The sequence below is a fragment of the Cotesia glomerata genome, linkage group LG6, assembly GCF_020080835.1.
Source record: "Cotesia glomerata isolate CgM1 linkage group LG6, MPM_Cglom_v2.3, whole genome shotgun sequence".
Taxonomy (NCBI): Eukaryota; Metazoa; Arthropoda; class Insecta; order Hymenoptera; family Braconidae; genus Cotesia; species Cotesia glomerata.
This window is the reverse complement of record NC_058163.1, coordinates 14,425,083-14,438,818: the sequence shown is the minus strand read 5'-3', so window position 1 is coordinate 14,438,818 and position 13,736 is coordinate 14,425,083.

The window sequence follows — 13,736 nt, the reverse complement described above, 5'->3', positions numbered from 1 at the left end:
AAGGTCCTTGAGCAGTCCTCAGGTATAAACCCCCTAGATGTACGCTCAACGGTAACTAACGAATAAAATTTTATTGCAATTAAATGATTATTGAATTATTATTAATTATATTATTTCTGAACAATTGAACCATTCAAATAATTAATTAACAGCGAGAAGTAGTAATTAGATAAGCCGAGTATTTGACCCCGCGGCTCATCTCTATAAAAGTCTTAATACCTGGGTTAAATTTTACTTGAAGAATTCCCTGGATCCAGCGGGCTTCCTTCTTTGGACTTTTTGGATGGTATTTGCTTGAGCACTAAACTATTTCTGCTTCACTGCCGCTGAGTGACTAACCAAGTAACCCCAAAATTACCCCCACTTATTACTAATGGGTCCCGAAGACCGAAACACGCCAGTACTGCATCGAATAGTTACCAACGTCTGGTCGATTCTACCGATACAGGGTAAATTACCCTGTTACACTGTAATATTTGTATATTCAGAAAAACAAAAAAATTTTAAGTGTGTCATTTTTTTCAATTGTTGGTTATGTTTAAGGATCCCGCGGCTTTCTTGAATGCTTTATAAAATATTTTAATCAATCCTGACAATGAATCATTTTCCTGGTCATTATCAGTTTAACCATCCTAACCAAGCAAGTTTTTATGGAATTAATCCCGTCACATCTAATTCACCATTATTAAACAATATATTTAATAATGCAAGCTATGATAATTTTCACACCGGATTACATTCTAATGCTCCTCAAGTATGTTTTGTTTTGTCCAAATCTTTTTTATGTCTTTTTAATAATTTTATGATACTATAAATAGCAGACATTCAAAATTTTTCAATATTATATGTATAAATATTAAATATAATAATAAAGTTAGCCGACATTTTTGATTTTTTTATTGGAAGTGAGAATTCGCTCGATGAGGCACGGGGCACGGGTCTATTGATACACTATACCCGTGCTCGTACCCGTGCTCCGTGCGTATGAGATATCGGCACGAGTATAGTGTATCCATAGACCCGTGCCCCGTGCCTCAACGGACGAATTCTCACACTCTTTTTTATTTTGCTTAATTTATTAAATTATAACTAAAAATATATTTTTAAAAATTTGCACTTATAGTTTTTAAAGTTTTTAACAAATGAAAAATTTTTTTTTAATTTGTTTTGTAATAATTCTTTAATAAAAAAAATCATAAAAATTTTTAGATGTCGGCTAACTTTATTTTTATATATCAAATTTATAAATTAAACATTGCAAATAGCATATGTCGAGAATTATTTCAATTTTCTTGTATGTATCAACGATTGTCACATGTTCTCTATTTTCAGTATCATTTATAATTATTTTTACTGTTATTATTAATTAACAAATTTCATTATTGGAAATAATTTTTTAACTAATCTTAATTTAAATTATAGGCTACTCTTGTAACAGATTTATCGTCAGATTCTTTAGCAGCTCCCAGCTCAAGCTCTGGCCAAAATTTACAACTTGTTGATACAACAAGACCTCTTGTTCTTTCTCCGGAAAACACTGCTCCCACTAAAAACAACAGATTCAGACATCTTTGGAATTACATCATCACCAAAAATTGGCACACAGCAAATCTTACCTAGCGCTTGAGTAAGAATATATAAATTTTTTAAATGAATTTTTTTCTCTTTTCATAGGAAATAATTTTTTAACTAACCTAAATTTAATTTAAAGACTATTCCTGCAGTAGATTTATCATCAGATTCTTCAGCAGCTTCCAGCTCAAGCTCTGGGAAAAGTTTACAACTTGCTGATACAAGACCTCTGGGTCCCCCTACGGAAAATACTGCTCCCACTAAAAACTTAACAGATTCAGACATCTTTGGAATTACATCATCACCGAAAATTGGCACACAGCAAATCTCACCTAGCGCTTGCGTAAGAATATATAAATTTTTTTAATCAATTTTTTGTCTTTTCCTTTCCTTTATTAGAATATGAAGTACTTTTTTAAATCCCTCTTGCGGTATGGTTAAAACAAAGCTTTGATGGAAGAAATCGTATTTCATAAAATGAATCACAGCATAATTTCGTTTTCACGTCAACTAATAGGAATGATTTAGTCCGTCTGGTACTTGATCGCGAGTATGATAAATTACCGCAAATTCCATCGATTGAATCATCTCGTTTTATGAGGATTAGAAACGAAATTCTCGAAATCTTGCTACGTGAATTACCAGGAACATACTATACTCCACACGTTAAAAAGACGCAACACTCAAAAGGTATACCTGCAAAAGGAAAATTACTCTGTCAACATAACTTTCGTAAAGGGAAGCAGAAAAAAAAAGCTGCAGCATTGTTACCGAAGCCTACCGACTCTGTCACAATTTAGTTTTTTCATCACATCGATAAAAACATTTTATTTGTTGATTTTTTTTTGCAAACTTAATTTTATATTTTAGCACCATTGCCAGTTGATTTGAATACACAACAACAATTAGATTTCATTTCAAAGAAACTTGAGCCGTGGTCAGATGTAATAATCAACTGGGAAAGTACTTTTGATGTAAGACAACAGACTCTTAAGACATTAAATGATGTCCAAGTTTATTTTGACACGTTTCCTTGCTTAAAGCAACCTCAAGGCTATCAATTGGTAATTTATTAGTTATAATTTTTTCATCCATTTAATGACATCAACTTTTCGTATTTTAATTTTTAACAATTTACAGCTTGAGAGCGATTTCAATAAGCTTTATCCTGATAAAGCTAAAAATTTGAGTGACAAGTGGCCAACTTTCCGAATGTGTATTATCGAACTTCTACGGACTTCCCGCGAACCAAAAACGGATGCTGTAAAAAATATCGTTTCGAAATTTTCAATGTTAGAAGGAGGTAAATTGCTATGGGTATTGTTTTCTATGATAAAACGTTCTACGTCACTGATTAAAACTGATCTTCCTGGTGATCGTCCCAAAACAGGCAGGAAAAGAAAAATTGTAGACTGAAAACTCTGAGCAAAACTATTGGAACCCAACAGCTGCAGAAGTCCAACGAGGATTCTTATTTCATATCAAGGTAAGTAAAATTATTGGACTAATTTATTTTTTTACATTTTCACAAGCGATTACTTTGGTTAGTGATAAATTTTGAGAAAAATTAATAGCTGCTTATTACTAAAATTTAATTTTCGTTTCAGACATTAGACGATAAAGAAGAATCTATTGAGAAAGTAAAAGAATTTATGAGGAATAAAAAATTACAATTTCAACCTCGACCAGTTATTGTTGGGCCAATAGAAAAGCTCGAGTCGATTGAAGTCTTGATAAATAACACTTACTATGAAGCTAAGAATATTTTAGAGGCGATTAAAAAATCATTTTTTTTTGCGCTCCGTTTAAAATACCCACCTGAAGCTAGATCGACATGGCTTCTTATTCAAAAAGTAATTTTTGATATTAACACTAAAGATGATGAGAATCTTTCTATGTCCTTGACCATGTTGATTGGAGATATTAAATAACTTATAATCAATTAATTCAAAAAAATAATAATAGAAGATATATCTAAGAATATATATTATCGAAGTTTTATAATTAGATAAAAGTTTTAATATTTTACAACAATTACGTATTTAAGACATAATTTGTACGTTTAGCTAAGTATCAAAAATTGATTTTTAATTGATAAACTCATACTACAATAGTTATTAAATTCTAATAATATTAGAATAAGTCTGCAGTTGAAAATTATAAACTTAAGAAAAAATGATTGAAATCCGTTGTTTATGTTCAGAAATATTTTTAAGCATAGAAAATTTCGAAATACATGTTAAAATTCTTAAAAAAAATTTTTCCAACGGGTTATTTTGAATGTTTATCGAACTGCAATCGACGATATGACAATATAAAATTATTTAAAGCACATTTACGAACTCACAAGTTAAGTGATATTGAAATCTCTATCACTGAAAATAATTTTGATTGTATATATCATTCTTCTGTTGATTTTAATACCAATTTTGAATCCAATGAAGAAATTGACAAAGAAATTGATTTTTTTGATGATTATTATTCATTAGTTTCTGATATCAATTTGTTCTCAGAAAAGATAGACACTCAATTAGATACCATAAACACCCAAATTATTAATAATGAATATTCTTGGAGTGAAATTTGTTCGAACCCATCTGATGACTTACGACCGTATTACGAAATTTACGCAAAGCAATTTGCTTTTAATATTTCTCTTGCGGAATCCTCTGAAAAGTATGTTATAAATTTGCAAAAGTTTAAAATTCAGCGAAATGTCATTCAACAGGTCATACAACAAACTACTGACTTTTTCAATAATAGTGCGTGAGAATTTTTAAAAAATGAAGTAATGCAATGTCTTTTTGACAGTAAAGTTGAAATCGAAACACAAAGTTTTATTACATCTGTTACGTCCCCACCTGCATTCGCAGATGTCTCTGATAGCGAATTCGCGCGCTAATTTAAAACTCTAATAATTATACAATAATTCCGTGAATATTCAATTTTCATAAATAATAATGTAAAATGATAAGTAAAGAATTCCAAATGTTAAATATTAGACATAAAATATTAGAAATAGAAAATGATAAGAAAAAGTGAAACTCAGCCAACACCTGAGTAAACAGAATATATTTTTAAGTTTACATTAACATTTTCTCTCGAAGAATGTTAATGGAAAATCTAGATAGACAAATATGACTCATTGTAAGACAACTAGCGTTGAGTACAAAGGTATATTCGAGAACATTCGAGGAATGTTCTAAATAAACAAACGATAACGAACGCTTGCGTGTCCTGGACTTTGGAGTTGAGTCAGCGCGGGTCACCCGAGTGGACCTCGGAAATGCCACGCGCATCAACTCAGGACAACAGGACATTTGGGGCCCGATACGCAACCCTACTCTTCCTAGGGCGCGGCCCTTGGATGAGGAGATATAAGCAGGGTGCACGGGTAGTTCAAGGCTCTCTTCTTCTAAGGCTCTTCTTGATCTTAAAGTTACGAACTTAAGACTCTTCATAGTTAACACTCGTCGTGAGACTATTAATTCCAATTACGAAATACCATTACGTACTTTACGGCAGTTGTCAAATCATATAAATTCAAAGTGAATTTAATTAACAAAAAAAATTTGCTTTAATATGGCTCTTTACCGTAACATGGACGGTGGCGTTGTTTGCTCGGTGGGTCTTATATACGTGACTGAATAAAGTAGTCAGTACTTGTCTCGGATAGCTTAACTGGTAGAGCCCTTGGCGCGTAACCGAGAGATCTGGGTTCGTTTCCCAGTCTGGGCTGTCTGATTATTTTTTCAATTACGGAAAAATTCCCACTGAGTAGGTTCCCCCCCCCCCCCTTTCCCTTATCCGTTCTTTCCCAACTCCCTTAAAAAATTTGCTTTAATATGGCAAATTCACCGAATTTGTTAAATTCACCGAAGTTAGTTATTTCGGAGTTGATTCGAGAACCTCTACTTACGACTCTGGAGGTCGTAACATCTTTATCTCCAGCTCTAGTTGTTCTACTGGTTACTTACAAACCCGTGAGGTAACCGGGACGTAACACATCAATGTTTAATAGATTAAAAAATCCATTCAACGGATTCGATACAAATTGGCAAAGATTGAAAAAATTTAAAGAAACTGGTAATTTGGTTTCTCCTCAGTCTGTCACAATAGGTGTCGATACACAGTTAAGAAAAAGAGACAAAAAAAAGATTTTTATCCCGAAAATGCCACCATTCAATACGTTCCAATAGCCTTAACTTTAAAACGTTTTTTAGTATTACCATCTGTTTTATGTCGCATCAAATTATATATAGAATTTTTAAAGTCACAAGATGAAATTAATGTTGTGTCAAATTTTATTCAAGGTGAATTGTGGAAAAAAATTTTAAGCCAAAGTTCAAATAAATTAATTCTTCCTCTTTTCATATATAGCGACGATTTTGAAACTAATAGCCTTGGCAGTCATGCAGGCTGTGGTGGAAAACTCGCTGGAGTTTATGGCCAAATTGCTTCATTACCACCAGAATTTGCCAGTAAATTAGATAATATGTTTCTTATACAAATTTTTCAATCTCTCGATAGAAAGATTTATGGTAACCAATCAGTATTCAATCGACTAATCAATGATTTAAAAGATCTTTCCACTAACAGTATAGAAATTTAAACCATGGAAGGTTCCGAAACAGTTTATTTTGAATTAGGAACAATGTTAGGCGAAAATCTTGGAATGCACGAAATACTTGGTTTTGTTACTTCTTTTTCTGCTTCTAACCCTTGTAGATTTTGTGAAATTCCGAAGGATTTATTAAAAATAACAAAAAAATAAATTCCTAGTTTAATGAAAACTAAAAAATCCTACGACGATGCAGTTGATAAATTGACAAAAAACAGTAAACATGTGAATAGAATAATAGAAAAATGCATTTGGCATGAACTTCCTAACTTCCACGTGGTAGATAATATGTCGGTAGATTTAATGCATGATTTCCTTGAAGGGACTTGTAAAATAGTACTAGTTAAAGTATTACAGTCTCTCATTTCTGATAAATTCATTAAAGCGGAAACATTAAATAACAGAATTTCAACTTTTGATTTTGGTGACAGCTGTAAACAGAATAAACCCCCGGATATTTCACCAGATCATATAAAAAACTCGAATCTTAAATTATCTCCAGGCGAATGTCTTTGTTTAATGCGACATTTAGGGCTGCTGATCGGTGACTTAGTACCTCACAATAATCTTCCCTGGAAAGTTTATACGACTTTGAATGAAATCCTTCACTTGCTACGCGAAAAAGTTCATCACCGCTCAACTTATGATTTAATTGATACGTTAATAACTTAAAATTTAGAGTTATTTCAAGAGGTTTTTAAAAAAAGTTTTGTTAATAAACAACACCACAGTATACATTACAGTAAAGTTCTCAAGGCAACCGGACCTGTTTCTAAAACGTCAGCTATCAGAGGCGAATCGAAAAACAAAGAAATGAAATCTTATGCAAATTTGTCTTCATGTAAAAAAAATTTGCCTTATACAGTTGCTTATCAACATCAACTTCGTCAGTATCAATACTTTTCAACATTTTCTTCTGATAATGTTAAACCTATTATTGAACCGATAGAGCCTGTTAATGCTTTATCGATCCAAACATATGTTGCTCAATTGTCTACATTAGAATCAATACTCAAAGGTGATGTAAAATCTTGTAATTGGGTTACTTTCGAGGGCAGTAAATACTGCTGTTTCGGAATTATCACAGTAAATACCAGCGAAAAACCAGAATTTTTTTCCATTCATGAGATTTTAATTAACGAGTTTACTAATGAGATATTATTTATAACAGATAAATTCGATTCTGAATTCAATTTTCATTTCCAAGCGTTCGAATTGGCTGAAAAAAATCTAGATTCTTGGCAGATAATCAATATATATGAAGCAGATGGTACTTGTGCACTGTCAACCCAACCAAATGGCAAAAAATATATATGCCAAAAAATATAAATTGCACCTAAAAATATATAACCTATTGCACTATTTTTGTAATTTTTGTTTTTCAATTTTAAAAAATATTTTAATGCATCTTGAAAATATTATGTAAGCATCAAAAATACTTTTTTTTTTTCAAATAAATATTATAATTGATTTTTATTGAAATGTTTTTACAGTATTTTATTTGTAATATAATATTAATAATTAGATAAGATTTTAAATTTTAGTCATACTATTTTTAAAAATATACTATTGGTAAGTGATAAATTACTCTTTATTCTACGTTAATTAAATTGAAAAATTTATTTTCACTTTCATCGAACAACAAAGTTTATAGCTTATTTAAAAAGAAATCGCTGTTAAAATTAAATAAATTCGAAAAAAAAAATTGAATTGCACTGGCTCAAGCTGTAAAAATTCATATTTAATAATTTATTCTTTTGCTGTCTACACTAAACCATTTAAAAAAAATAAAACTAATATCATTGGCTAGAAATGTAAAATTTTCACAATATAATTTTAACATCCACAGATTCGGTAGAATCTGGCGCCAAGTTCCGTTCAAATCCGTTGTAAACGGAGCGCCAGACTACCGACTGTGTTTACTGTAAGCAGAAGCGGTATTTTGAGGTTGCAAAATTTTATTTAATTCTACGGTACTTCTTGTTTCTAAATTTTATATTATAACAGTAATTCATACTTTCTTTTAATGATATTAATTAATAATATTCAATTATAACAATTAATTTACTTAAAATTATTAAATTTTATCAGCACAAACTATAGCAAGCTCAAAAATTTCGATCCTGACTTTTTTTCTATGTAAAAAGTGACATGACACAGACTAAATAATTTGAGAATACATGGTAATCTTCCAATAGATGGGAAACTACAGTTAAAAAAATACATTTCACAGCTTGCATCTACATCCGCCAGGGTGCGCTGGAATTGTTTTTACATAAACTGTAGCTTCAATGGGATAGTTTGCTATAAAAAATGCAGCCAACGCGAGATTTAAGTTGGTACAAATTGTAAATTTTTATTATAATTACAAAAAATACTAAAATCCGAACAAAAACAGTTGCACTGTAAAAAAATCGCGCCAAGTCCACGTTCATAGGACTATTAAGAAAAAAAAAATTTCTTTTTTCTCTACAAAAAGATATAAAATTAAAAAATTAAAAAATCCAAGTAACCGATATGATTGTATTTGATTTTCCGAAATTAAAAAAAATTTATTGTAAATTTGAAAATTAAAAAAAAATTTTGGAACGTACTTGGTATGCGTCATTGTGTATTTCAATTTTTTTAAAGTCCTGGTAGATAGATTTTACGAATTTCATTAAAAGTAAAATATTTTGCAACCACGCACACTAAATACGTACCAAATTTTTTTTTTTAATTTTCAAATTTACAATAAAATTTTTTTTTAATTTCCGAAAATCAAATACAATCATATCGGTTACTTGGATTTTTTAATTTTTTAATTTTATATCTTTTTGTAAAGAAAAAAAAAATTTTTTTTTCTTAATAGTCCTATGAACGTGGACTTGGCGCGATTTTTTTACAGTGAAACTGTTTTTGTTCGGATTATTAATTAATGAAACATGTATTCAAATAATTCACGTAAAACTAGTTTGATAAAACTGTAAATTCGAATGGGTATCAAATAATACTTGGATAATTTGTACAAAAAATTACAGTGTGAAACTGTAACTTTTAATACCTGTTGAAACTGTAATTTTTCTTTTATAAAATATAAAACTTGTTGTGCAGCGCCAAGCTGTAATTTTTACAGTTTCGTTTACGAAGCGCCGCATTACTATTTAAAAATGTGAAAAATACTCAACAGAATGTGAATTATTCTTGTTTTCGTTTTTACGTGTAGTAGTGGGAGCTTTCGAGAGACGAGATACCACGCCTTTTAAAGATGACTGAGAATTTTGTAGAATTTTGATTCTCTTGAATTCGATAGATTTTTTGAATTTAATGAACTACTTTTTACTTACCATTAGATGACTTGTTCCTTACTGATTCGGGCCTTGAAGGGCAGCTGGAAGCGCGTGTGTGTGTGTGTGTGTGTGTGTGTGTGTGTGTGTGTATGTGTGTGTGTGTGTGTGCGTGTGTGTGTGTAAGTAAGTAAGTATGTAAGCCTCTTATAACTTTTGAATGGTTGAACCGATTTCATCGCGGTTGGTGCCATTCGAAAGGGCTTGGCCAAACGGCTCGACCGATCGATTCCAAAAACTAATCAGCTTTTAACATTGATAAACCACGTCGATCGACGCCAATCTAGTTAAAATCGGTTGATTCGTTCGAGAGATATCGTGAACGAAAGAAAACCGAAAAAAGTGTTTTTTTGGAGTTACTCCAAAATTTTTAGTTTGACCAATTAAAACTTAGTAATTCTCCATGATGCTTGAAAAACTGCGTAGAATGCCGCCAACTACGTAAAAATCGCTTCATTCATTCAAAAGTTATTGCGGTTTGAAAATTAAAAAAATAGTGTTCTATGAAACTTCTATCAGACTTTTGAGCTCAAAGAACTGAAAAGCATAGAAAAGGTATCTTTTTGAGCTCGGAGAGCTAAAAAAAACACATAAATTGTATTTTTGAGCTCGAAGAGCTTAAAAACTTTGTAGGTGCAATTTTAAGCGCCTAGGTATTAACGGAATTAGCGGGAAGTTGCAGGGATGGCCTTTAGGGTAAACCGTTTTCCTAATTTTTTTTTATGTTATACATTCGGTACTTATATTCGGTGATTAAATTTCGAAGTACCACTGTAAATGCCACTTAAATCATTAGTGTCAGTTCTTAAGTTAATTGAATCGCTTTTTTTATATTAATCACATTACTCATATTTCTCTTGAACCAATTCCTTTTCAAATCTAAAAAAGTAGCTGAATCAAATACAAAATTGTGCTCAGTTTGGAAATGATGATCTGCTAAAACTGCGAGATTTTTTTTTTAAGTTCATTAATAGGTTCGAAATCGTTTTTATGCTGATCTATTATTTTCTATTTTTTTTTTTTAGTTTGTCGTACGTAGCATTTATCACATCTACACGGTACTTTACAGATCAAATACGACTGATCTACTGTATTAAATTTATTTTTCAATTCCGTACACATTTTTTTGACAAGCTAAATTCCAAAACAAGTCTTAGATTTGTTTTATTACAATATTTATTTACTTGATTTGATAATGAGTTAATGAAAGGAAACTTAATAAATTTCTTAATTTCATGTCTATTATCATTTATCTGATTTCTATTATTATCCGAATTATAACTATAAAACATTGTATAAATGCTTAACAATAAAGTTATAAAAAAAACCTTAATAATTCTAATCTTCTATTTCAGAGGATAGTAAGAATACAAAACTATTTTCCTGGGCATGTTCAGACCTGATCATATCCAATTATGCCCGATCGTTTGTCATGCCTGATCATAACTGATTATTTTTTCACAGTAACTTATCGATTTTTTAATTGAAATAAGCACTCTCATGCTTCGCATCATGAATCGTGCAATAACTAATAAATACTGTCAAACTCTATTTTTAAACTTTAAGCCATCAATTATCCGCAAATGTTAATGTTTGCAAGGCATTTCAACTTGAAAATAGCAGATTAATCTAGAAATCACCTGCTAGGTGAATTACACAGGTCCACAAAAAAAAGTGGTCTGTGCTGAGTGTGCGACACATACTTTCCGACATATTTTTTACTGCTGAACACGAATCTGAAGTATTGTAATATAAATATAAATAATGCTGTGAAGCGGGAAAGAATAGGAGTTACGGTAATTATTACGTAAAGCGTTCCACATTCACGTAACAGGATATTGGTAGGAAAGGATTGAGAAAGGAATGTGGAGAGGATCATCTTAATGTGAGTTTATAGAATATGCGAGAAAAAATTATTAGATAGCTCGGACTGGGATTCGAACCCAGAACCTTCCGAAGACATGTCGGCTACTCTACCATTTGAGCTATCTGGTCTATACTAAATTTCCTTTTGCTTATTCTATATACATTAAGCCACACCGTCCATCTTACGGTAAGCATTTTTACAAATATAAATAATGCTGTGAAGCAGGAAAGAATAGGAGTTACGGTAATTATTAGGGGTCAAACTGCAAAAAACGGAGAAAAATAAAAAAAAAACTGATAAAATCCATTATTTTATCGTATTTTCTGTATGTTATGATCAAATTGCAGTTCCTGCTTTGTTTCTCTCTATATCATCCATCACTGATTCGCAAAGATGTTTATTTGCCACTGATTGTTTCTTATAAAAGTTTTTTATTGAATGAATCTTGTCTTTGATACAATAGAAAACGTCAGGACATTTAATCGGTACAGTTATCGGTAAAAACCTGCTACCATAAAGTGTTTGGACTACGATGATAACTGCCCTTTAACGGGATGAGTAGAATGATTCGCTAGTCAACATTTTGTGGTATCGAAGTCAGGCGAAGGCGCGCTGTTTTGCAGGGAAGCGCTAGAATATGAGAATGGTGCCGTAGTGTGTCCGACGACGAGTTAACATTGTCCTCGTCAAAGTCGGAAAGCCCTCATACTTAAGCATGGGAAGGTATGAGGGTTATCACCTCTAGGGCGGCTGACTCTCTGCGATCAGGTCAGGTATTCTACCTTGCGGAGTTTGTTTATTCTAATGGATTGTAATTCTTCTTCTACTCAAAATTTAGCTGGATCTTCTAGTACTCATAGCGATCATGAATGTTTTAAGAATCCTAATTTCTTTTGTTACATTTGTGCAAAATACATTGGGATGAAAAATACAAAGAAACTCACGAACAGGTTTGTGACTTTGTATGAAAAGTTTTTCAATATAGAAGTTGCTCTCAATTTAAACAATTGATTACCCAATGTTGTTTGTGGTTCATGCTATAACATGGTTAACCGATTTGAGAAGCACTAGGACAAGGAGAAACTTAAATTTAAAACTCCAGCTATATGGAAGAAGCCTCTTGGTGCAAAGCATTGCTACTTTTGCACGACAAAAGTTGAGACTGCAGGCCGAATCCATAAGGACAAAAATTCGTATTCTCCTGCTTCAGGTGTGCAATAACCAGTTGCAAACTTTATAGAAGGTTCAGAAGATGATACGTCAAAAGACAGCCTGACCTGTGGATTCGATACAATGGAAGTCGACTTCAATCCTGAAAATGTAGCTCTTAATGACGAAGAGTCTGCTACTGGCAGTAAATCCGATTCCTGTGAACCTGATGAAAAAGTTCCTTCGAGTAGTGAAGAAGAGTACAGGCCGATCGGTGACGAGAAAAAGCCAGAAACATACGACCAAAAACATAAAAATGATTTAGTTAGAGAAGCTAAACTCTTAAAAGAAGCGGCTGAAATACTGGCTTCGAGTATGAAAAGAAGAAATCTTCTGACAAAAGGTACTAAAGTTTCATTTTATCGGAATCGAAAGGAGGCTTTCCGTAAATATTTTGAAAAAGAGAAAAATTTGTTTTATTGCACTGATGTAAAAAGACTTGTGGATGAATTGAAGCCAAATATATAGGGTGTCTCAGAAGTCGTGAGCCACCGGACAGGGTGTGGTAGAAAATTGGATTCTGAATAGAAAAGTCTTTTACCATTTTTCGATCAGACCCATAGAAAAATTACTATGAATTTATGAAAATAGACCAATGAGGAGCGCGGTTAACGCACATTCGGAATTTCTCATTCAGACGCTTGACCATGACAGGTTGACTTAACCATTCCGATGATTCAGCGGGTTCGATGATGCCATCCTCCAGCATTTGGTCAACGATCTCATGCAGCGCTTTCATGACTACTGGAGATCGGCGATAAACACGTTGTTTAACTGGTTGATGCGCCTTCAGCTTGATGTGATGTTCCACAGCCTGGGTTAAACCTAACCCCGGGGGCATCAGACTCCGCTGGTACGCCAAAAATCGTTCCAATTGCTGTGCTTCCGTCTCCGTTAACTCATAGAGCGCGAAAAGGTCACTTGCCCGCCTACTTTCAGGTTCGCGTTGCAGCGAATGCCATTCACCGTCGCCGAGCCGCCATTGGTCATTTATCAAATCAATGTCCATGCCGAAATGCACTATAAAATTCATACTGATTAAATTGAGCGACCCGAGGCGCGGGATGTAATGAACCAGAAATCGCACTAATTCAGCATTATCAAGCGACATCTCAAGATCCAAAACCCCACCGCCGATCTC